The sequence below is a fragment of the Pseudophryne corroboree genome, chromosome 4 (genome assembly GCF_028390025.1).
Source record: "Pseudophryne corroboree isolate aPseCor3 chromosome 4, aPseCor3.hap2, whole genome shotgun sequence".
Taxonomy (NCBI): Eukaryota; Metazoa; Chordata; class Amphibia; order Anura; family Myobatrachidae; genus Pseudophryne; species Pseudophryne corroboree.
The window spans coordinates 947,185,778-947,212,673 of record NC_086447.1 but is presented as its reverse complement, the minus strand read 5'-3'; the positions used below and the strand labels follow the sequence as shown (position 1 = coordinate 947,212,673).

At 50.2% G+C, this 26,896-nt stretch overlaps 1 protein-coding gene across 1 annotated transcript in view; it reads right to left on the bottom strand.

The window, feature by feature from the left end:
* LOC134910756 (mitochondrial amidoxime reducing component 2-like) overlaps positions 1-26,896 on the bottom strand; it is a 90,758-nt gene that overhangs the window by 24,129 nt on the left and 39,733 nt on the right. The window lies entirely within an intron of this gene.

Sequence of the window (26,896 nt, the reverse complement as noted above, 5' to 3'; positions counted from 1 at the left end):
AATCACAGTCGGTACCATGTACACAGGCTATTATTAATAACATTCATAAACATTTTGTATTTGAGACAGCCAATAGCGAATACTCTTCATCGGCTTCCTCAATCCATATGAGATGGCTTAAGTGGAGTGAATACCGAAAAAGACAGGGACACTCTACTATTTATAGTGATCCTATTGATTTGTCTACTTTGAGGCATCCAAGTTCTGAATTGGCCTTGTAAGTTATTCATGTGCTACTAGTTTCATTTTCTTAAGATCACTATGCCCCTGGGCATGAGCAATGTGCAATGTGTTTTTTCTTGTTTACTCATTTACCCTACTGTGTCTTTGTCTCTTATGTCTTCGTCCCCCCTTTTATGGTGTTTTTGTGCGTATTCTTTGTTTTGTGTATTTGAGATTTCATGTATACGGCTGCTGATTCCATTGCCTGTATATTAGGGGTCATTCAGGGCCGTCTTTTCGTATGGGCTCAATGGGCTCTTGCCCAAGGGCCCCAGGAGTTTAAGGGCCCTAGGCTGATAGCTGAGGGTCCCCTCTTTCCAGGGGTACCAGATTTTTGAAAATCGACCCTGGGGAACTAGTGATATCTGACTTGAAAGCAGAGGTCCCCATCCAAGCCTGTTAATTGCTCTTTCCAGTCAGATATCTCAGGTTCTGTCTGATTTAGAGATTGTCTGAGGGTATAATCCAAAAGCTGTGACTCTCCCCTTTTGGTGGACACTGGCAAATTGTCTCTACTATGCCCAGAACCAGAGATATAAGCCTTCAAGCAGCTGGTCCCTGCTTCAGCTCCACACGACTAATATGCAGTTTTATATTTTCGTTGGTGAATTGCTCTGGCTCCTGAACTCTGATCCCCAAGTCCCCAATACCTCCTGAAAGGTTGGACTCTCTATTCCCCCCCCCTCCCCCCAATCTAAGCTAAGAAATATATTTTCAGGAACTTGAGATATCTGCAGTCAAGCAATCTGCCCCCCCCCCCCCCCCCACCAGAAAATGATAAATATTAAGCCCACTCCACTATCCACCCCTCCCCTACGTATTAAACACTCCCTTACACCCTGGAAGTCGTGTACCAGAGCTTCTTCATTCAGCCCAATGCCCCCTTCTACAATTTAGCCCCATCTGGGCAGTAAAGGAGTAATTAGCAGAAATTACTGCTCCATGTCCTACATGTTAACACCCTCTACCGCCCATGGGACATCAAAGCTGCCGCTGATAGCAACCCCCACCTGTAATGCTGGAGGATGGGTAGGGGGCACAGTGCATTGCAGTGCCTAGGGGCCTACACTGCTGTTAAGACGGCCCTGGAGTCATTGCGAGTTGTTCGCTCGCTAGCTGTTTTTAGCAGCCATGCAAACGTTATGCCGCCTCCCACTGGGAGTATATTTTAGCTTAGCAGAAGTGCGAACGAAAGGATCGCAGAGCGGCTACAAAAAAATATTGGTGGTCATTCCGAGTTGTTCGCTCGCTAGCTGCTTTTAGCAGCATTGCACACGCTAGGCCGCCGCCCTCTGGGAGTGTATCTTAGCTTAGCAGAATAGCGAACGAAAGATTAGCAGAACTGATACTAAATAATTCCTTGCAGTTTCTGAGTAGCTCCAGACCTACTCCTAGATTGCGATCAGCTCGGTCTGTTTAGTTCCTGGTTTGACGTCACAAACAGTCAAACACGCCCTGCGTTCGGCCAGCCACTCCTGCGTTTTTACCTGGCACACCTGCGTTTTTACCTGGCACACCTGTGTTTTTTAGCACACTTCCTGAAAACACCATGTTGCTGCCCAGAAACACCCACTTCCTGTCAATCACACTACGATCACTCGAGCGTTGAAAAAAACACATCACTCGTTGCTGGCTTGGTGGGTATATAAGGTGTGTGATAGGCCGTCTGCACACATATCACTCGTTGCTGGCTTGGTGGGTATATAAGGTGTGTGATAGGCCGTCTGCACACATATCACTCGTTGCTGGCTTGGTGGGTATATAAGGGGTGTGATAGGCCGTCTGCGCATATATCACTCGTTGCTGGCTTGGTGGGTATATAAGAGGTGTGATAGGACGTCTGCACACATATGACTCATTGCTAGCTTGGTGGGTATATAAGGTGTGTGAAAGGCCGTCTGCACACATATGACTCGTTGCTGGCTTGGTGGGTATATAAGGTGTGTGAGAGGCCGTCTGCACACATATCACTCGTTGCTGGCTTGGTGGGTATATAAGGTGTGTGAGAGGCCGTCTGCACACATATCACTCGTTGCTGGCTTGGTAAGTATATAAGGTGTGTGTTAGGCTGTCTGCACACATATCACTCGTTGCTGGCTTGGTGGGTATATAAGGTGTGCGATAGGACGTCTGCACATATATCACTTGTTGCTGGCTTGGTGGGTATATAAGGTGTGTGATAGGACGTCTGCACACATATCACTCGTTGCTGGCTTGGTGGGTATATAAGGTGTGTTAGAGGCCGTCTGCACACATATCACTCGTTGCTGGCTTGGTGGGTATATAAGGTGTGTGATAGGACGTCTGCACACATCACTCGTTGCTGGCTTGGTGGGTATATAAGGTGTGTGATAGGCCGTCTGCACACATATCACTCTTTGCTGGCTTGGTGGGAATATAAGGTGTGAGACAGGACGTCTGCACACATATATACCCACCAAGCCAGCAACGAGTGATATGTGCAGACGTCCTGTCTCCCACCTTATATTCCCACCAAGCCAGCAACGAGTGATAAGGTGTGTGAGAGGACGTCTGCACACATCACTCATTGCTGGCTTGGTGGGTATATAAGGTGTGTGAGAGGCCGTCTGCACACATATCACACGTTGCTGGCTTGGTGGGTATATAAGGTGTGTGATAGGCTGTCTGCACACATCACTCGTTGCTGGCTTGGTGGGTATATATGGTGTGAGATAGGACGTCTGCACACATATCACTCGTTGCTGGCTTGGTGGGTATATAAGGTGTGTGATAGGCCGTCTGCACACATATCACTCGTTGCTGGCTTGGTGGATATATAAGGTGTGTGATAGGACGTCTGCACACATCACTCGTTGCTGGCTTGGTGGGTATATAAGGTGTGTGATAGGCCGTCTGCACACATATGACTCGTTGCTGGCTTGGTAGGTATATAAGGGGTGTGATAGGCCGTCTGCACACATATCACTCGTTGCTGGCTTGGTGGGTATATATGGTGTGATAGGACGTCTGCACACATCACTCGTTGCTGGCTTGGTGGGTATATAAGGTGTGTGATAGGACGTCTGCACACATCACTCGTTGCTGGCTTGGTGGGTATATAAGGTGTGTGATAGGACGTCTGCACACATCACTCGTTGCTGGCTTGGTGGATATATAAGGTGTGTGATAGGACGTCTGCACACATCACTCGTTGCTGGCTTGGTGGGTATATATGGTATGTGATAGGACGTCTGCACACATATCACTCGTTGCTGGCTTGGTGGGTATATAAGGTGTGTGATAGGCCGTCTGCACACATATCACCCGTTGCTGGCTTGATAAGGTGTGTGATAGGACGTCTGCACACATATCACTCGTTGCTGGCTTGGTGGGTATATAAGGTGTGCGATAGGACGTCTGCACACATATCACTCGTTGCTGGCTTGGCGGGTATATATGGTGTGATAGGACGTCTGCACACATATCACTCATTGCTGGCTTGGTGGGTATATAAGGTGTGTGATAGGCCGTCTGCAGCACACATATCACACGTTGCTGGCTTGGTGGGTATATATGGTGTGTGATAGGCCGTCTGCACACATCACTCGTTGCTGGCTTGGTGGGTATATATGGTGTGTGATAGGACGTCTGCACACACATCACTCGTTGCTGGCTTGGTGGGTATATAAGGTGTGTGATAGGACGTCTGCACACACATCACTCGTTGCTGGCTTGGTGGGTATATAAGGTGTGTGATAGGACGTCTGCACACATATCACTCGTTGCTGGCTTGGTGGTTATATAAGGTGTGTGATAGGCCGTCTGCACACATATCACACGTTGCTGGCTTGGTGGATATATAAGGTGTGTGATAGGACGTCTGCACACATCACTCGTTGCTGGCTTGGTGGGTATATATGGTATGTGATAGGACGTCTGCACACATATCACTCGTTGCTGGCTTGGTGGGTATATAAGGTGTGTGATAGGCCGTCTGCACACATATCACCCGTTGCTGGCTTGATAAGGTGTGTGATAGGACGTCTGCACACATATCACTCATTGCTGGCTTGGTGGGTATATAAGGTGTGTGATAGGCCGTCTGCACACATATCACACGTTGCTGGCTTGGTGGGTATATATGGTGTGTGAGAGGCCGTCTGCACACATCACTCGTTGCTGGCTTGGTGGGTATATAAGGTGTGTGATAGGCCGTCTGCACACATATCACTCGTTGCTGGCTTGGTGGGTATATAAGGTGTGTGATAGGCCGTCTGCACACATATCACTCGTTGTTGTCATGGGTAAAAGGGGCGATTTAACTGAATTGCAAAAAGAATGATTTGGGCCATGGTGTATTTCTGAAACAACGCAGTTTGTGACCTGTCCGCGTGCTGCTGTAGTGAAGGTGTATCGTGACTGGACAAATGGCACCATTGCGAATAACTGAGTGGAAACTGCGGAGCACCATGTGTCACTAATGTGAGAGGTGAACGTTGACTACAAAGGTACATAAGGGACAACCGATCCGCTACAGTGGAGCAGCCCACCATCACAATGAACCATTCAGCTAACCCTGCTGCATATGGGGTTCCGAAGCGGTTACTCTGGCTATTAATAATGTGACTCGACCGTGTATATATCTATATTAGGAAGTGAAAATGGCATTCTGCAGTGTGAGTGTTTATTAGAGCATCAGGAGATTAACAGCAGCCGTGTGCCCTACACTGCAGAGTGCCGTTTTCACCACCTGCTACATTTACTATATGGCATATGCACGTAGCCATAGCACTACTCAATATCGCACCTGCTCATATGACATGGGAGCTCACAATCGCACCAATGCAACCCAGCACATAGGCAAACTCCGGGGGATTTCCGGTTGCCTGGAAACCTCCCCACCAAGTCCACACAATAACCACAATAGCAACAGAATTTCAATAATTTTACTAGTGCTGTATGTTTTAAGGATCTCCTCAGTATCACAAATGAAATAATCAGCACACCTGTGAATCTTTTAAAATTAGTCAGCATGTAATGAATACACATGTGCACCAACTAGGAGATCTGGTAAACATGCCCTGTTAGGGGTACATCATTATTATTATTGACACTGAACTGGACCCCCTTAATTTGTACTACAAAGGGTATGCATTGCAGGCAGCTGTCGGACTGGATAAGACATGAGAAAGGCCCCCTAATTTTCCCCTTGCTGAGCTTCGATTACTACCCGTCCTGTTAATGCTGAAGGGGCTAACATTCCCTTTTGCTGTTGCCTTGGAGACGCCAGCAGGACCAGTGAGCGGACAGGCATTAGGACCCTTGGACTTAAAAAGGAGGAGCCAGGCGAGGAGAGCCAGGCTGAGGAGAGCGCTGCGAGGAGAGCCAGGCTGAGGAGAGCCACGCTGTGAGGAGAGCCAGGCTGAGGAGAGCCACGCTGTGAGGAGAGCCAGGCTGAGGAGAGCCACGCTGTGAGGAGAGCCAGGCTCAGGAGAGCCACGCTGTGAGGAGAGCCAGGCTGAGGAGAGCCACGCTGTGAGGAGAGCCAGGCTGAGGAGAGCCACGCTGTGAGGAGAGCCAGGCTGAGGAGAGCCACGCTGTGAGGAGAGCCAGGCTGAGGAGAGCCACGCTGTGAGGAGAGCCACGCTGTGAGGAGTGCCAGGCTGAGGAGAGCCACGCTGTGAGGAGTGCCAGGCTGAGGAGAGCCACGCTGTGAGGAGAGCCAGGCTGAGGAGAGCCACGCTGTGAGGAGAGCCAGGCTGAGGAGAGCCACGCTGTGAGGAGAGCCAGGCTGAGGAGAGCCACGCTGTGAGGAGAGCCAGGCTGAGGAGAGCGCTGTGAGGAGAGCCAGGCTGAGGAGAGCGCTGTGAGGAGTGCCAGGCTGAGGAGATCCACGCTGTGAGGAGAGCCAGGCTGAGGAGAGCCACGCTGTGAGGAGAGCCAGGCTGAGGAGAGCCACGCTGTGAGGAGAGCCAGGCTGAGGAGAGCCACGCTGTGAGGAGAGCCAGGCTGTGAGGAGAGCCAGGCTGAGGAGAGCCACGCTGTGAGGAGAGCCAGGCTGAGGAGAGCCACGCTGTGAGGAGAGCCAGGCTGAGGAGAGCCACGCTGTGAGGAGAGCCAGGCTGTGAGGAGAGCCACGCTGTGAGGAGAGCCAGGCTGAGGAGAGCCACGCTGTGAGGAGAGCCAGGCTGAGGAGAGCCACGCTGTGGAGGAGAGCCAGGCTGTGGAGGAGAGCCAGGCTGTGAGGAGAGCCAGGCTGTGGAGGAGAGCCAGGCTGTGGAGGAGAGCCAGGCTGTGGAGGAGAGCCAGGCTGTGAGGAGAGCCACGCTGTGAGGAGAGCCACGCTGTGAGGAGAGCCACGCTGTGAGGAGAGCCAGGCTGTGAGGAGAGCCACGCTGTGAGGAGAGCCACGCTGTGAGGAGAGCCAGGCTGAGGAGAGCCACGCTGTGAGGAGAGCCAGGCTGAGGAGAGCCACGCTGTGAGGAGAGCCAGGCTGAGGAGAGCCACACTGTGAGGAGAGCCAGGCTGAGGAGAGCCACGCTGTGAGGAGAGCCAGGCTGAGGAGAGCCATGCTGTGAGGAGAGCCAGGCTGAGGAGAGCCACGCTGTGAGGAGAGCCAGGCTGAGGAGAGCGCTGTGAGGAGAGCCAGGCTGAGGAGAGCGCTGTGAGGAGAGCCAGGCTGTGGAGAGCGCTGTGAGGAGAGCCAGGCTGAGGAGAGCGCTGTGAGGAGAGCCAGGCTGAGGAGAGCGCTGTGAGGAGTGCCAGGCTGAGGAGAGCGCTGTGAGGAGTGCCAGGCTGAGGAGAGCGCTGTGAGGAGAGCCAGGCTGAGGAGAGCACTGTGAGGAGAGCCAGGCTGAGGAGAGCGCTGTGAGGAGAGCGCTGTGAGGAGAGCGCTGTGAGGAGAGCCAGGCTGAGGAAAGCGCTGTGAGGACAGGCAGGCTGAGGAGAGCGCTGTGAGGACAGGCAGGCTGAGGAGAGCGCTGTGAGGACAGGCAGGCTGAGGAGAGCGCTGTGAGGAGAGCCAGGCTGAGGAGAGCGCTGTGAGGAGAGCCAGGCTGAGGAGAGCGCTGTGAGGAGAGCCAGGCTGAGGAGAGCGCTGTGAGGAGAGCCAGGCTGAGGAGAGCACTGTGAGGAGAGCCAGGCTGAGGAGAGCGCTGTGAGGAGAGCCAGGCTGAGGAGAGCGCTGTGAGGAGAGCCAGGCTGTGGAGAGTGCTGTGAGGGGAGCCAGGCTGAGGAGAGCGCTGTGAGAAGAGCCAGGCTTAGGAGAGCGCTGTGAGGAGAGCCAGGCTTAGGAGAGCGCTGTGAGGAGAGCCACGCTGAGGAGAGCGCTGTGAGGAGAGCCACGCTGAGGAGAGCGCTGTGAGGAGAGCCAGGCTGAGGAAAGCGCTGTGAGGACAGCCAGGCTGAGGAGCGCGCGCTGCAGTGTCAGAAGCTGCGGGTGTCCCATCAGAGAGGTGATAGAGGGGAGAGATACCTCCTGAGAGACACCTGTCGTGACCAGCATGTTGCTGTTCCGTGAGAGGCACCCGGAGAAGACAGAGTGAACAGGCCCCACTACAGACAAGCCAAACCCAGATTGCCAGCACTTAGACCTAACCTGTCCCAGCCAGCGGCAGCCTTAAGGGCCCCATACACTACGGCGACATGTCCGTCTGACATGTCGCAGGCGATCACCCCGGCAGCCTCCCGGGCAGCAGTATCGCCCAAGATACATCCTATGCTGCCCTCTTGGGGAGCCGCGCCAGCAGGACGCCGGAGCCCGTGGACCACCGAAGGCGGAGGCCGTAACACAGACCAGCAGGCATGCAGGGGTAAGCGCGGTGAACGCCGCCTATGGCGTGTGACAGTACCCCCTCCTCCAGGAGTGGCCCCCGGACACTTTCCAGGTTTTGTTGGATGTCTGGAATGGAAAATTCGCACCAGTCGGGGAGCCATAACTTCAGTAGCTTTGACCCAGCTCCTTTCCTCGGGGCCAAAACCTTTCCACTCCACTAAATACTGTAGATTCTTGTGAAGACAACGAGAGTAAAGAATAGCTTTGATTTCAAAGTCCGTTCCAGCTTCAGACTCTGCAGAGGTTGGCCTCAGGGACTTTAAATGGAACCGGTTTAAAATAAGGGGACGAAGGAGAGAAACGTGAAAGGAGTTTGGTATCCGGAGGTGGGAAGGCAATCCCAATTTGCAAACAACCGGATTCAGGACTTGTAACAAGGGGTAAGGACCAATAAATTTTGGGGCAAACTTCATAGTGGGCACTCTTAACCGGAGGTTGCGGGTGGAGAGCCATACCCTGTCACCAACCTTGTATTGGGGAGCTGCTCGTCGCTTCCTATCCGCAAAGAACTTATAGCGGCCGGAGACTCTCTTGAGATTAGCATGAACTCGACTCCAAATTTGACTGAAGTGCTGAAGAGTAGAGGCTGCAGCAGGAACATCCTCCGGAAGACAAATTGGTAATTCAGGAACTTGAGGATGGAACCCATAATTAATAAAAAATGGGGACTCACCAGTCGAAGAGTGATACAGATGATTATGGGCAAACTCGGCCCATGGCAACAGTTCCACCCAATCATCTTGCGAGGGAGAGAGATAAACACGAAGAAAGTCTCTAAATCTTGATTGACGCGTTCAGTTTGCCCGTTGGTCTGTGGATGGTAAGCGGATGAAAACTTGAGTTTTATTTGTAAGGCCGTACAAAGAGCTCTCCAGAATCTTGCAGTGAATTGTACCCCCCGGTCAGAGACGATTTCCTGAGGTAAACCGTGCAGGCGGAAATGTTCTCGGATAAATAACAAAGCCAACTTGGGCGCTGATGGTAACCCGGTCAAAGGTACAAAATGTGCCATCTTAGAGAAACTGTCGATAATTACCCAGACAGTATTGTGACCCTTGGAGAGGGGCAATTCAGTGACAAAGTCCATAGAGATATGGGTCCAAGGCCTCTGAGGAATGGACAGTGGATGCAACAACCCCGCAGGAGGCAAACGAGGAATTTTGTGCTGAGCACACTGAGGACATGACTTGACATAATCTTGAATATCCTTCTTCATAGTGTCCCACCAGTAAGACCTTCGTAGAAACTCCCACATCTTTTGAACTCCAGGATGACCGGAAAACTTGGAAACATGAGCCCACTGCAACAACCTTGGTCGAAATTTAGCTGGCACAGACATTCTCCCAGGAGGAGGACCCAGAGCGGTGGGAGCCGCTGACATAGAAACTGGACTGAGAATCAAAGCCTTCTCAACGGAATTCTCCTCATCCGAAGCTGTTAAGGAACGGGATAAAGCATCAGCCTTGGTGTTAAAAGTCCCAGCCCGGTACTTAATGACAAACGAAAACTGAGTAAAGAAGAGCGCCCATCTAGCTTGACGGGGATTCAAGCACTGGGCCGTCTTGAGGTACAGCAAATTCTTATGATCAGTGAAAATTGTAATTAGGTGTTTAGCACCTTCCAAAAGATATCTCCATTCCTCCAAGGCAGATTTTATTGCCAAAAGTTCTTTGTCTCCAATGGTGTAATTCTGTTCCGCAGGAGAGAAATTGCGAGAATGGAAACCACATGGATGTAACTTCCCATCTGGAGCGTACTGCGAAAGCACGGCACCTATGCCTACTGTGGAAGCATCAACCTCCAAAAAGAATGGTTTTGAAAAATCTGGTTGCTGAATTACTGGAGCGGACATAAAGGCTGCCTTTAACTGAGCGAACGCTGCTATAGCTTCGGAGGACCAATTACTTGGGTCAGAACCCTTCTTGGTTAGGGCAGTAATAGGTGCCACGATGGTAGAGAATCCGTTTATGAATTTCCGGTAGTAATTTGCAAAGCCCAGAAATCGTTGTACCGCTTTCAAAGAAAGAGGCTGAGTCCAGTCCCGGATGGCAGTGAGTTTCTCTGGATCCATACGAAGTTCCGTGCCCGAAATTATGTAACCAAGAAATGGAATAGAAGAAACCTCAAAAGGTACATTTGGAAATCTTGCCATAAAGATGATTCTCTTGTAATCGTAGAAGTACCTCTTTGACCTGTATTCTGTGCTCTGTGAGATTTTTAGAAAATATCAGAATGTCATCCAAATATACCACAACACTTAGGTATAGCATATCCCGAAAGACTTCGTTAATGAATCCCTGGAAGACGGCAGGAGCGTTGCTGAGGCCAAACGGCATTACCAGGTACTCGTAATGCCCGTCCCTGGTATTGAAGGCCGTCTTCCATTCGTCTCCCTGTCGGATACGTATCAAATTATAAGCTCCCCTTAAATCAAGTTTGATGAAAACTCGGGCTCCGTGAACTCTATCAAAGAGCTCCGTAATGAGCAGCAAAGGATACTTATTCTTAATGGTGACATCATTTAGACCATGATAGTCAATACATGGTCTTAGCCCTCCATCCTTCTTCACAAAAAAGAAACCCGCCCCCGCCGGGGAGGTAGAGGGGCGGATGAATCCTTTCTGCAGATTAGACTTGATATAGTCCGACATAGCTTGGGTCTCGGGTATTGATAAGGGATAAGTGCGACCCCGAGGTGGCATTTTCCCCGAGAATGAGCTCAATGGGATAGACCCAGGGTCTATGCGGTGGTAGCAGATCAGCCGCTTGCTCCGAGAACACGTCAGAAAACTCCCGATAGGCCTCCGGAATGAGCCCTTCATCCGACTTGGAAGATACACGGAGCGGATAGACAGGGGTGAGACAATTTGAATGACAAAAAGGACTCCAAGATATTATTTGTGTCGAACTCCAGTCGACGTGAGGGTTGTGAAGTTTAAGCCAAGGAAGGCCAAGAACCAGATCGTGGGGCATCTCCCGAATCACTAGGAACTCCAGATGTTCTTGATGCAGAACTCCCACTTGCAGTTTGATTGGTACTGTACAACTTGAAATCAGACCGTTAGAAATTTGGGTACCATTGATAGCAGTCAACGTAATAGGTCGTTCGACCGACCGTAGCTGAAAACCCAGATTCTGAGCACAGGAAAGGGAAATAAAATTTCCTGCAGCCCCAGAGTCCAGCAGAGCCTTAACGGGTTTGGCTATTGACTCGGAGAACAGAGACACGGAGAGTAAACAGTCCACTGATGGAGAAGGTTTAGAAGAAACCCCTAGCTCGACTCCTCCGGAACAAGCTAGGACTGCCCGTTTCCCGGCCGAGACTTGCAAAACTTGAGAAAATGATCCGCGGCTCCACAGTAGAGGCAGAGTCTACCCTCATGACGACGCTGACGTTCCTCTGGGGACAGCCGAGATCGATTAATCTGCATGGGTTCATCAGGACTTGGAATAACTGTTTGCTTAGACGGAAAAGATCGGACCCTTGATCGATCTGACCGACTACGTTCGCCACCTCGTTCCTGCATGCGAAGATCCACCTTTACACAGAGCGAGATCAACTGTTCCAAAGAATCCGGCAAATCTCTAGTGACCAACTCGTCCTTTAGACGATCGGACAGCCCGTTCCAAAAGGCAGCCCGAAGGGCATCATTATTCCAATGCAGTTCTGAGGCTATGGTCTGAAAATTAATCACATACTGTCCCACTGAACGAGAGCCTTGTCGGACACGAAGCAAGTCTGCAGAGGCAGCGGTCGTCCTGCCTGGCTCATCAAAGATCCTCCGGAATGACGCAATTAAATTGGTGTAACTATAAACCAATGGATCAGATCGCTCCCATAACGGAGACACCCAATTCAACGCTGAACCCTCGAGCAAAGAAATAATGTATGCCACCTTGGACCGATCAGTAGGGAAGTTATGTGAAAGAAGTTCAAAGTGTACCTCGCACTGATTGAGAAAACCACGGCAATTCTTAGGATTCCCATTATAGCGAGAAGGAGTAGGGAGCTGAAGGCGTGACCTGGTTCCAGAGGAGGATGGAACATTACTAGAAACAACCACTGGAGCAGATACTGGAGCTGGGGCCGGTACTACTGAAGCCAGAGAAGTCTGAATTTGATCCAGCCGGCCAGACAATTCCTGGAGATAATGCATCACCTGGCCCTGTGCTGCTTCCTGACTTTGTAATCGAGAAAACAAGTCCTGGATGGTACTTGCCTCTGGGCTCCGATCCCCCGGGTCCATGAGGCCTGAGTATACTGTCACTGACCCAGGTTGGGGGTGTTGTGAACTCGGGGGTTCTCCCGATGGTAGGGGAGAGGAACCACAGTTGGGTCGGAACAGGGATGGCTTAATATAGGTCTTCCTCATACAGGACTCTGACAGTAAAGCTTGGTGAAAATATTAAAAAACTTTATTGCAGGAAGAGAGCAACACAATGTTACATAGCAGAGAAGGAACGTATGGGGAAATGTCCAGGCCTATAGGAGAACTTGTAAGCAATGCTGAGGATTCCAGGAAAAGAAGTACTTGTGAGTGTTGGTACAAGATAATAATAACTGAAGAACTTGCAAGTGATGTTTTTAAAGATACTGGTGATTTGAAGAACTGGTGAACGGTGGTTAAAGACTGTCGATTTGAAACACTTGTGAACGGTGATTAAAGACACTGATGATTTGTAGAACTTGAGAGCGGTGATTAAAGACACTGATGATTTGTAGAACTTGAGAGCGGTGGTTAAAGACACTGGCAAATTGCAAAACTTGGGAGCGGTGGTTAAAGACACTGATGATTTGTAGAACTTGAGAGCGGTGATTACAGACACTGATGATTTTTAGAACTTGAGAGCGGTGATTAAAGACACTGATGATTTGTATGACTTGAGAGCGGTGATTAGCCTGCAGCACACGCTGACTCCAAGAAGCACTGGTGACTGGATTGCAGAGAAACACACCAGCCGCAGTATACGCTGAACTGTACAGCAACTGGCACCTGGAAGTGCCGGAGACACTGGGGTACGACTGCAGAGAGATACGTCAGGAACAAGAGCACTGGCATCCACGTCAGGGGAAAAGACGATACTCAGGTGCCGAGGCTCTGCCCGGCGTCTGACTTTGAATCTCGCGCCTCCGCTGGATTGGCAGATGACGTCACCTGCTCCCCGCCCACGTGATGCCGGGTGTCATGGCGGCGCCCCTGCCCCGGGGAACCGCCGGTAGCCGCACCAGCCAGACGCCGGAGCCCGTGGACCACCGAAGGCGGAGGCCGCAACACAGACCAGCAGGCACGCAGGGGTAAGCGCGGTGAACGCCGCCTATGGCGTGTGACATTCTCCATATGGGTCGTTCTAATCTGGATCTGTTGGTTGTCAGGTCATCAATCCTTATATTCCTTTCCGATATGTAGTTTCTTGTATTTCTTCCCTGATTCCTTTCGCTATTTCCCATCTCATTGGTGGTGGTCTGGTCTCTGGATGATGTGTCAATCTGTAAGGGGCGAGTTTTTTTTGGCTTGATGATTCCAAATCTATAGAAATCACAGTCCCTTTGAAGTTTTTTCTGTTTTTTCTTTGGTATTTTGCTCCATTCTGAGGGTGAGGTCTTTCTCTAACTCCTGAAATTTTAGAAGTTTGGTGAACGGTTCTATTATGGATTGAAATGATTCAATCCTTTCTTTGGTTTCTTTCAGTTTTTCAGTTCTTTCTTTGATTATGAGGTCAATAAGCGCAAAAGAGCATTTATCTAGAATAGTGATCCATACCTTTGTGAAATTCTCGGATGCATCCGTAAATGAGGGATGTTTTTCAATTCTAAGTCCTTTGGGAATTAACTGTTTGGTTCTATATTTTTCTAAGGTGGCTACTTCCCACCATAGTCTATTTTCCTTCAGTAGCCAATCATTGATCCTATGCATTACTGTCTCCAGGTTTTCATTGTTCGTCACAAATTCGTCTTTGGCAAAGTTGACATCGAAGGCTTCTTTGAGGTGTTCTTCTCTTCTGGTAATATGGTGTAACATACTGCTACCGAACTACTCTCCAATAGGGAGACAATCAGGACAATGAAGAAAGGTGGGGGTAGTAAGGCGCTGTATGGGTTCAGTAGGTCGGGCTGGGGGGGGGGGGGGGTTTAGAGTCCCCTATTAGACTCTAAAGGGAAATGCAGACTACTAAATCCTTTCTTCTCTTCATTCATTCCTTTCCGGTGGAATTTATCTCCATAAATGACCTTTCTATCATCAATTTCGGAGGTATCTTGAAGAAAACACGTTTGTGCTGGTCACTTCCGGTATTTGGAACGCAAGCATCACTTCCGGTTTAGACTACTTCCGGTTCCGGTGACGTCAGACCGGAACTCAGCGGCAAAACACGCGGCCGCATTCCTTCAGACTCCCAGCACTATAAAGGCACCACAGTTTAGCACAGGGGGCAATCTGCCTTGAAAAAGGGACAGGATAGTCCCAAAACGCGTTGGGTTGCCCTGCTGTGCCTTCACCATTTACGGACGTTTGAACTTTCCATCACGGTCAGCGGGACAAACCTTTGGAGCCAAAGCAGGGTATTTTCCCGGGATACTCTGCTTTATTCTAACACCTGCGGCTCAAATCTTCCCTTACCGGTATGACTTTTTTCCTGCTAGCACTGTATTATAATTTGAATTTAAATGTCAATGTTCTCAAACAAGTTTTATTTTACTTTTATTAAAAATATATTTTATTCAATGTACATTGATTATCTTTGACACCTAGCAATAGGTAGTTACAGGGTTTTGGTGTCCAAAAGGGGGAGTTAAATCTTTTCCAGTTTGCATTTCCCTTTAAAGTCTAATAGGGGACTCTAAACCCCCCTCGGAGGCCAGCCTACTAAACCCATACAGCGCCTTACTACCCCCACCTTTCTTCATTATCATTTTAGTGTATGGGGCCCTTTAGCCGGCATATTCCCCTACCACATGAGTGGGAGACTTAGTGCAGCCGCTAGGACAGGAGTCCCTGCAGACAGCTTTCTTTCTACCTCAGTAAAGCACATGCTGACATCCAGGCGCTCAGCACGCAATCTATCCGAGAGGGTGTACCTCTAACTAGGAAAGACTCCACTCCACTAACTCCATCTGCCAGGGATAGACTGTGCTGCCTACCCGTTATCCTGCTCCATCTGCCAGGGATAGACTCTGTGCTGCCTACCCGTTATCCTGCTCCATCTGCCAGGGATAGACTCTGTGCTGCCTACCCGTTATCCTGCTCCCTCTGCCAGGGATAGACTCTGTGCTGCCTACCCGTTATCCTGCTCCCTCTGCCAGGGATAGACTCTGTGCTGCCTACCCGTTATCCTGTTCCATCTGCCAGGGATAGACTCTGTGCTGCCTACCCGTTATCCTGCTCCCTCTGCCAGGGATAGACTCTGTGCTGCCTACCCGTTATCCTGCTCCCTCTGCCAGGGATAGACTCTGTGCTGCCTACACGTTATCCTGCTCCATCTGCTAGGGATAGACTCTGTGCTGCCTACACGTTATCCTGCTCCATCTGCCAGGGATAGACTCTGTACTGCCTACCCGTTATCCTGCTCCATCTGCCAGGGATAGACTCTGTGCTGCCTACCCGTTATCCTGCTCCATCTGCCAGGGATAGACTCTGTGCTGCCTACCCGTTATCCTGCTCCCTTTGCCAGGGATAGACTCTGTGCTGCCTACCCGTTATCCTGCTCCCTCTGCCAGGGATAGACTCTGTGCTGCCTACCCGTTATCCTGCTCCCTCTGCCAGGGATAGACTCTGTGCTGCCTACACGTTATCCTGCTCCATCTGCTAGGGATAGACTCTGTGCTGCCTACACGTTATCCTGCTCCATCTGCCAGGGATAGACTCTGTACTGCCTACCCGTTATCCTGCTCCATCTGCCAGGGATAGACTCTGTGCTGCCTACCCGTTATCCTGCTCCCTCTGCCAGGGATAGACTCTGTGCTGCCTACCCGTTATCCTGCTCCATCTGCCAGGGATAGACTCTGTACTGCCTACCCGTTATCCTGCTCCATCTGCCAGGGATAGACTCTGTACTGCCTACCCGTTATCCTGCTCCATCTGCCAGGGATAGACTCTGTGCTGCCTACCCGTTATCCTGCTCCCTCTGCCAGGGATAGACTCTGTGCTGCCTACACGTTATCCTGCTCCATCTGCCAGGGATAGACTCTGTACTGCCTACCCGTTATCCTGCTCCCTCTGCCAGGATTTAGACTCTGTGCTGCCTATCCGTTATCCTGCTCCATCTGCCAGGGATAGACTCTGTGCTGCCTATCCGTTATCCTGCTCCATCTGCCAGGGATAGACTCTGTGCTGCCTACCCGTTATCCTGCTCCCTCTGCCAGAGATAGACTCTGTGCTGCCTACACGTTATTTTGCTCCATCTGCCAGGGACAGACTCTGTGCTGCCTACACGTTATCCTGCTCCCTCTGCCAGGGATAGACTCTGTGCTGCCTACCCGTTATCCTGCTCCATCTGCCAGGGATAGACTCTGTGCTGCCTACCCGTTATCCTGCTCCCTCTGCCAGGAATAGACTCTGTGCTGCCTATCCGTTATCCTGCTCCATCTGCCAGGGATAGACTCTGTGCTGCCTATCCGTTATCCTGCTCCATCTGCCAGGGATAGACTCTGTGCTGCCTACCCGTTATCCTGCTCCCTCTGCCAGAGATAGACTCTGTGCTGCCTACACGTTATTTTGCTCCATCTGCCAGGGACAGACTCTGTGCTGCCTACACGTTATCCTGCTCCCTCTGCCAGGGATAGACTCTGTGCTGCCTACACGTTATCCTGCTCCCTCTGCCAGGGATAGACTCTGTGCTGCCTATCTGTTATCCTGCTCCATCTGCCAGGGATAGACTCTGTGCTGCCTATCCGTTATCCTGCTCCCTCTGCCAGGGATAGACTCTGTGCTGCCTATCCGTTATCCTGCTCCATCTGCCAGGGATAGACTCTGTGCTGCCTACCCGTTATCCTGCTCCCTCTGCCAGAGATAGACTCTGTGCTGCCTACACGTTATCCTGCTCCATCTGCCAGGGACAGACTCTGTGCTGCCTACACGTTATCCTGCTCCCTCTGCCAGGGATAGACTCTGTGCTGCCTACACGTTATCCTGCTCCCTCTGCCAGGGATAGACTCTGTGCTGCCTATCCGTTATCCTGCTCCATCTGCCAGGGATAGACTCTGTGCTGCCTATCCGTTATCCTGCTCCCTCTGCCAGGGATAGACTCTGTGCTGCCTACCCGTTATCCTGCTCCCTCTGCCAGTGGCGGATCTAGACTTAACTTTTAGGGGGGGGCGGTTTAAGAATGATGACCCCTCCCCCTAATCATAGCCCCTCCCACTTAGTAATGCCCTTTCCGTTCGCTTCTAAAATTTCCTATTGTTGCCATTACTAATAAAATGTTGCCAGTTAGTGGAGAGAACCCTGCGCACTGGTGATACAGACTGGCGAATCGCCATTCCTTCCATCAGGGGTGGTAGAGGCCTTGACAGTAGGGCAATTTAAACATGCATGGGATAGACATAAGGATCTCCTTACAAAGAAATAAGGATCAAATAAGGTTAGAGATAAAAATAATGTTAAAAAAAAAGGGGCAGACTAGATGGGCCAAGTGGTTCTTATCTGCCGACAAATTCTATGTTTCTATAGCACACAGAATGAGCCAAAATTCACATTATAGCACACTGTATGAGCCGAAATTCACATTATAGCACACTGTATGAGCTGAAATTCACATTGTAGCACACTGAATGAGCTGAAATTCAGATTACAGCATACTGAATGAGCCGAAATTCACATTGTAGCACACTGAATGAGCCGAAATTCACATTGTAGCACACTGAATGAGCCGAAACTCACATTGTGGCACACTGAATGAGCCAAAATTGACATTATAGCACACTGTATGAGCTGACATTCACATTGTAGCACACTGAATGACCTGAAATTCACATTGTAGCACACTGAATGAGCCGAAATTCAGATTACAGCACACTGAATGAGCCGAAATTCACATTGTAGCACACTGAATGAGCCGAAATTCACATTGTAGCACACTGAATGAGCCGAAACTCACATTACAGTACACTGAATGAGCCAAAATAATGCAGGCACTGGGGGCAAGGGGAATCCTACCCCCTTATTAACTTACACTGGGGCAGCGAGGAAAAAAAACACAGGGGGGGAGACGTGGCACACACACACTTTAGCTAGGAGGGGGGACATATCATACACTTTAGTTAGGAGAAGAGGGGGGAGAAATGGCACACAGACACTTTAGCTAGGAGGGGAGGGGGGAGACATGGAACACAGACGCTTTAGTTAGGAGGGGAGACATGGCACACACACTTTAGCTAGGAGGAGAAGGGGGGGTGGAAGATATGGCACACACACACACACACACACACACACACACACACTTTAGCTTGGAGGGGAGGAGACATGGCATACATTGACACCTACTCGTATTTTGGAGTCCGACTCCGCAGCAGCATGAGGAATCGGGATGGAGGCTGGGTCCCGCCGCGGTGTTGGGAACGGGGTGGAAAGCGGTGCAGCACGGCGGGGGAAGGGGAGAGAGAGAGAGCGTCCTGACGCGCATACAGGGAGGAGGGGGCGTGGTCAGAACAGAGGCCGGCGGGGACAGGCTACAGTGATTGTGTACACTGCTGCCTCTGCCGTCCGTTCTCTGAGGACCGCTCTCCACCCCGTTCCCAACACCGCGGCGGGACCCGGCCTCCATCCCGGTGCCGGTATGTGTAGGGGGGGAATTCGCCCTAATCGCCCCCCGCTAAATCCGCCACTGCCCTCTGCCAGGGATAGACTCTGTGCTGCCTATCCGTTATCCTGTTCCATCTGCCAGGGACAGACTCTGTGCTGCCTATCAGTTATCCTGCTCCCTCTGCCAGGGATAGACTCTGTGCTGCCTATCTGTTATCCTGCTCCCTCTGCCAGGGATAGACTCTGTGCTGCCTACCCGTTATCTTGCTCCATCTGCCAGGGATAGACTCTGTGCTGTCTATCCGTTATCCTGCTCCATCTGCCAGGGATAGACTCTGTGCTGTCTATCCGTTATCCTGCTCCATCTGCCAGGGATAGACTCTGTGCTGCTTGTAATATGCTTTTGCAATCCTTTCATCACCCTGCTTCTGGCATTCTCCCATTATCTGTATTTTGCTGAGGGACAGGGGTATGCTGCTGCTTTTTGGGAACTGAACTCAGGCACCCCTGGCTAATTTTGCTATGACTGATTTAAGCCTCTGACATTAATGACTGCTTTAATAATCCCATTGCTAACCGTCAATCTCTGCACACGCATTCCTGCTAGACCATCCTGCTTGCCACAGTAACTACTGTATGCTTCTAATGGACAAGGTTCTGATAGCCTAGCATTTACCTAGCTGCTTGATTAGACTATAGAGACATTATAGGAACTTCTTCAGTGCAGCCTAACCCACACTACTTACAGTGGATAATAGAGAGAATACCCTATATTCTGTATTCAACATTTCAGCCTGAGATTGTAACTTGGTGGACATCTATGGGTCACTATTAGTGCTTAGTATACTAATGCCAATGTAAACTGTATGTTGGGATATCCTACCAGTATACTGTGACTTTACACGGTTATGTACAACGCTATTTAGTATTTGTGCATGTATTGTTTTCCTCATATTGTGAGTTGTACTTTGTTGCTTACTCCGTTAAACCAACATCAGTGACCAGTTTGTTCCTGAATAATAAATGGTATGTCGCCGTCCTAATGTGTGGTGACGTATGTGTTGGGTCCTCCGGGGTTGGGGTTCCTCGTCTTTCTGCCTAGGGTTCTACAGTGAGATCCGATTCAAGAGGTGATCCCGGGAGAAGAATTTAGGTACGTCCACCAACACCTGCATCTGCATTGACATTCCACCTCATACTTACCTGTTACATTATTATTATTATTTTCATTGCTGTACTCCATGAATATTGTTAAGTTGTGTTGGGGCCAATGTCTCTTGTCTAAATAGGATTTGCTAAAGAGTGTTACATTTTTTAATTACAATTAGCAACATTTTAATAGGTGCATTGACGATGTATTGTAAATTTGAAATAACTCATTTTAATCTAAGCTTTATCCTCAGGGATGGGTATTGATATATTGTGTATTCTTGAGACTATGGGGTATATTCAATTCCTGTTGGAATTCCCAACAGGTCGAAAAAAACTGCACTTTTCGCCATTTTGAGGGCGAATTTTGATTCACCCTATTCAATGTAAGTGCCGTTTTTTTTCGACGTGTCGGAAATTCTGACACTGTCGAAAAAATAAGATTTTACTTACCGGTAAATCTATTTCTCGTAGTCCGTAGTGGATGCTGGGGACTCCGTAAGGACCATGGGGAATAGACGGGCTCCACAGGAGACAGGGCACTTTAAGAAAGAATTTGGATACTGGTGTGCTCTGGCTCCTCCCTCTATGTCCCTCCTCCAGACCTCAGTTAGAGAAACTGTGCCCGGAAGAGCTGACAGTACAAGGAAAGGATTTTGGAATCCAGGGCAAGACTCATACCAGCCACACCAATCACACCGTATAACTTGTGATAACTTACCCAGTTAACAGTATGAACAACAACGGAGCATCAGATCAACCCTGATGCAACCAAACATAACCCTTATTTAAGCAATAACTATATACAAGTATTGCAGAAGAAGTCCGCACTTGGGACGGGCGCCCAGCATCCACTACGGACTACGAGAAATAGATTTACCGGTAAGTAAAATCTTATTTTCTCTAACGTCCTAGTGGATGCTGAGGACTCCGTAAGGACCATGGGGATTATACCAAAGCTCCCAAACGGGCGGGAGAGTGCGGATGACTCTGCAGCACCGAATGAGCAAACACAAGGTCCTCCTCAGCCAGGGTATCAAACTTGTAGAACTTTGCAAAAGTGTTTGAACCTGACCAAGTAGCCGCTCGGCAAAGTTGTAATGCCGAGACCCCTCGGGCAGCCGCCCAAGAAGAGCCCACCTTCCTTGTGGAGTGGGCTTTTACTGATTTTGGAAGCGGCAATCCAGACGCAGAATGAGCCTGCTGAATCGTGATACAGATCCAGCAAGCAATAGTTTGCTTTGAAGCAGGAGCACCTAGCTTGTTGGATGCATACAGGATAAACAGCGACTCAGTTTTCCTGACTCTAGCCGTTCTGGCCACATAAACCTTCAAAGCCCTGACCACATCTAGTAACTCGGAATCCTCCAAGTCACGAGTAGCCACAGGCACCACAATAGGTTGGTTCATATGAAAGGATGACACCACTTTTGGCAGAAATTGTGGACGGGTCCGCAATTCTGCCCTGTCCATATGGAAAACCAGATAGGGGCTTTTATGTGACAAAGCCGCTAATTCTGACACATGCCTAGCTGAAGCCAAAGCTAATAGCATGACCACCTTCCACGTGAGAAATTTTAACTCCACGGTTTTGAGTGGCTCAAACCAGTGTGACTTCAGGAAACTCAACACCACGTTAAGATCCCAAGGTGCCACTGGAGGCACAAAAGGGGGCTGAATATGCAGCACTCCCTTTACAAACGTCTGGACTTCAGGAAGAGAAGCCAGTTCTTTTTGAAAGAAAATGGATAGAGCCGAAATCTGGACCTTAATGGAACCCAATTTCAGGCCCAAAGTCACTCCCGACTGTAGGAAGTGAAGGAAATGGCCCAGCTGGAATTCCTCCGTAGGGGCATTCCTGGCCTCACACCAAGCAACATATTTTCGCCATATACGGTGATAATGTTTAGCCGTCACGTCCTTCCTAGCCTTTATCAGCATAGGAATGACCTCATCCGGAATGCCTTTCTCTGCTAGGATCCGGCGTTCAACCGCCATGCCATCAAACGCAGCCGCGGTAAGTCTTGGAACAGACAGGGCCCCTGTTGCAACAAGTCCTGTCTTAGAGGCAGAGGCCATGGGTCCTCTGTGAGCATTTCTTGCAGATCCAGACACCAAGTCCTTCTTGGCCAATCCGGAACAATGAGTATTGTTCTCACTCCTCTTTTTCTTATGATTCTCAGCACCTTTGGTATGAGAGGAAGAGGAGGAAATACATAAACTGACTGGAACACCCACGGTGTCACTAGTGCATCTACAGCTATCGCCTGTGGGTCTCTTGACCTGGCGCAATATCTCTGTAGCTTTTTGTTGAGGCGGGATGCCATCATGTCCACCTGTGGCAGTTCCCACCGCCTTGCAATCTGTGTGAAGACTTCTTGATGAAGTCCCCACTCCCCCGGTGTGGAGGTCGTGCCTGCTGAGGAAGTCTGCTTCCCAGTTGTCCACTCCCGGAATGAACACTGCTGACAGTGCTCTTACGTGATTCTCCGCCCAGCGAAGAATTCTGGTGGCTTCCGCCATCGCCACCCTGCTCCTTGTGCCGCCTTGGCGGTTTACATGAGCCACTGCGGTGATATTGTCTGACTGAATCAGCACTGATTGGTCGCGAAGCAGGGTCTCCGCTTGACTTAGGGCGTTGTATATGGCCCTTAGTTCCAGGATATTGATGTGAAGGCAAGTCTCCTGACTTTACCACAGACCTTGGAAATTTCTTCCCTGTGTGACTGCCCCCCATCCTCGGAGGCTTGCATCCGTGGTCACCAGGACCCAGTCCTGAATGCCGAATCTGCGGCCCTCTAGAAGGTGAGCACTCTGCAGCCACCACAGAAGAGACACCCTGGCCCTGGGGGATAGGGCGATCAGCCAATGCATCTGTAGATGTGATCCGGACCACTTGTCCAACAGATCCCATTGAAAGGTCCTCGCATGGAACCTGCCGAAGGGAATGGCCTCATATGATGCCACCATCTTTCCCAGGACTCGCGTGCAGTGATGCACCGACACCTGTTTTGGTTTTAATAGGTCTCTGACCAGTGTCATGAGCTCCTGAGCCTTCTCCATCGGGAGATAGACCCTCTTCTGGTCTGTGTCCAGAATCATGCCCAGGAAGGGCAGACGAGTCGTAGGAATCAACTGCGACTTTGGAATATTTAGAATCCAGCCGTGCTGTTGTAACACTTCCCGAGAGCGTGCTAAGCTGATCAGCAACTGCTCTCTGGACCTCGCCTTTATGAGGAGATCGTCCAAGTATGGGATAATTGTGACCCCTTGCTTTCGCAGGAGCACCATCATTTCCGCCATCACCTTGGTAAATATTCTCGGTGCCGTGGAGAGACCAAACGGCAACGTCTGGAATTGGTAATGACAATCCTGTACCACAAATCTGAGGTACGCCTGATGAGGTGGATAAATGGGGACATGAAGGTATGCATCCTTTATGTCCAGAGACACCATAAAATCCCCCCCCTTCCAGGCTTGCGATGACCGCTCTGAGCGATACCATCTTGAACTTGAACCTTTTCAGGTATATGTTCAGGGATTTTAAATTTAATATGGGTCTGACCGAACCGCCCGGTTTCGGTACCACAAACATGGTCGAATAATAACCCTTTCCTTGTTGAAGGAGGGGAACCTTGACCACCACCTGCTGAAGATACAATTTGTGAATTGCAGCTAACACTATTTCCCTCTCTAAGGGGGAAGCTGGCAGGGCCGATTTGAGCTATCGGGGAGGGGGCATCTCTTCGAATTCCAGCTTGTATCCCTGAGACACAATCTCTATCGCCCAGGGATCCACCGGGGAGTGAACCCACTTGTGGCTGAAATTTCGGAGACGCGCCCCCACCGGGCCAAGCTCCGCCTGTGGAGCCCCAGCGTCATGCGGTGGATTTAGAGGAAGCCGGGGAGGACTTCTGTTCCTGGGAACTAGCTGTGTTGTGCAGCTTCTTTCCTCTGCCCCTGCCTCTGGCAAGAAAGGACGCACCTCGGACTTTCATGCCTTTTTGTGATCGAAAGGACTGCATTTGGTAATACGGTGCTTTCTTAGGTTGTGAGGGAACATATGGCAAAAAAATTGACTTTCCAGCAGTAGCTGTGTAGACCAGGTCCGAGAGACCTTCCCCAAACAACTCCTCACCCTTGTAAGGTAAAACCTCCATGTGCCTTTTTGAGTCGGCATCGCCTGTCCATTGCCGAGTCCACAGGACCCTTCTGGCAGAAATCGACATTGCATTTATTCTAGAGCCCAGAAGGCTAATGTCTCTTTGAGCATCTCTCATATATAGGACAGCGTCTTTTATATGCCCCAGGGTCATTAATATAATATCCTTGTCCAAGGTATCAAGTTCCTCAGATAAGGTATCCGTCCATGCTGCTACAGCACTACACACCCATGCCGACGCAATTGCCGGCCTTAGTAAGGTACCTGAATGCATATAAATGGACTTCAGGGTACCCTCTTGCTTTCTATCCGCAGCATCTTTTAGGGTGGCCGTATCCTGTGACGGCAGGGCTACCCTTTTGGATAAGCGTGTGAGAGCTTTGTCCACCCTAGGGGAGGATTCCCAGCGCAACCTGTCCGTTGGCGGGAAAGGATACGCCATAAGCATCCGTTTGGAAATCTGCAGTTTTTTATCTGGAGATTCCCAAGCCTTTTCACATAACTCATTTAGCTCATGTGAAGGGGGAAAGGTCACCACCTGCCTTTTTTCCCCATACATATGAACCCTCTTGTCAGGGACTGGGGTTTCCTCTGTGATGTGCAACACATCCTTTATTGCTATAATCATATAACGGATGGCTTTAGCCAATTTAGGCTGTAACTTTGCATCATCGCCATCGACACTGGAGTCAGAATCCGTGTCGATATCTGTGTCAACAATTTGGGATAGTGGGCGCTTCTGAGACCCTGACGGCCTCTGCGACATAGGATCAGGCATGGGCTGAGACCCCGACTGTCCTAAGGTTTCAGCTTTATCCAACCTTTTATGCAAGGAATTAACATTATCATTTAAAACCTTCCACATATCCATCCAATCAGGTGTCGGCGCCGTCGGCGGCGACCCCACATTCATTTGCTCCCGCTCTGCTTCCACATAGCCTTCCTCGTCAAACATGTCGACACAAGCGTACCGACACACCACACACACACAGGGGATGCTCTTTTTGAAGATAGTTCCCCCACAAGGCCTTTTGGAGAGACAGAGAGAGAGTATGCCAGCACACACCCCAGCGCTATATGTCCGAGGAATCACACAGTAACTAGTGTTAACCCAGTAGCTGCTGTATATACTGTTTTTGCGCCTAATTTATGTGCCCCCCCTCTCTTTTTACCCTCTTCTACCATGTTTCTGCAGGGGAGAGCCTGGGGAGCTTCCTCTCAGCGGAGCTGTGGAGAGAAAATGGCGCTGGTGAGTGCTGAGGAAGAAGCCCCGCCCCCTCAGCGGCAGGCTTCTGTCCCGCGTTTCTGTGTAAAATTATGGCGGGGGCTCATGCATATATACAGTGCCCAACTGTATATATGCCCACTTTTGCCAAGAGATCTCTAATTGCTGCCCAGGGCGCCCCCCCCTGCGCCCTGCACCCTACAGTGACCGGAGTATGTGGGTTTAATGTGGGAGCAATGGCGCACAGCTGCAGTGCTGTGCGCTACCTCAGTGAAGACTGGAGTCTTCTGCCGCCGATTTCGAAGTCTTCTTGCTTCATTCACCGGCTCCTGTCTTCCGGCTCTGCGAGGGGGACGGCAGCGCGGCTCCGGGATCGGACGACAAAGGGTGAGATCCTGTGTGCGATCCCTCTGGAGCTAATGGTGTCCAGTAGCCTAAGAAGCAGGACCTATCTTCAGTGAGTAGGGCTGCTTCTCTCCCCTCAGTCCCACGATGCAGGGAGTCTGTTGTCACTGTCAGCAGATCTCTCTGAAAATAAAAAATCCTAACAAAATACTTTCTTATAGCAAGCTCAGGAGAGCTCACTAAAGTGCACCCAGCTCGTCCGGGCACAGATTCAAACTGAGGTCTGGAGGAGGGACATAGAGGGAGGAGCCAGAGCACACCAGTATCCAAATTCTTTCTTAAAGTGCCCTGTCTCCTGCGGAGCCCGTCTATTCCCCATGGTCCTTACAGAGTCCCCAGCATCCACTAGGACGTTAGAGAAAACAGGTGAATTCGCTGCCTATCCATCTGTTTTGGCGAATTTGTAGGCATTTTCGCCCGTTTTTTGTCCCATTTTCGCCCATGCCAAATCGACTTTAAAAAAAGTCAGATTGGCATGGCCGAAAACGGGACAAAATTCGGCAAAAACGCCCGCAAATTGAATAATGTACTGTGAGGATCTGATGGGAATTGAATATACCCTAAGTATTAAATGTATCACTATCCATTGCAACATGTACTTTGTTACAGCTGGTCTAATTTGGCGTATATAACTTTTAGTTGTTATGGCGACAGGCTCCTGGTGGTGATGCCATCTGTGGGGGGGAAGTGTCTGGTGTTACACGTGGTGTGCGAGTGGCTATAATGTCAGTATGCCGATGATATGTTTTTATTACCCCGATGATGGTGCAATAAAAGAAAAATGTTGGAATCTACCTGCTGGTTTTATGGATTTACTTGAGTGCCGCCGTTACTGTATTCTGATTTTGGACTCCTGTCCGGGGGTACGTGTTGGGTATGTGTGACCGGCGGCCACAATACTGATGGCAGGATCCCGGTTGTCGGATGGCCGATGGGGGGGGGGGGGGTTGTAGCGAGTGGAACAAAGCCCCTTGCAGGCTCGCTGTGCACGCCACAGGTTATATCCCACTCTATGGGTGTCGTGGACGAGTGGGAATAGTCACTGTTTGTCGGCATGCTGACATCGGGATTTCAGATACCAGGATCCCGGCGTCGGTATTGTGCCGGTCACATAAACGTAACCCAGGGGTTCCTACGCAGGGCACCGGGGACCAATAATCTTTGTAATGTGAGTGCCGCACTACTGAGTTGTATTATATGCC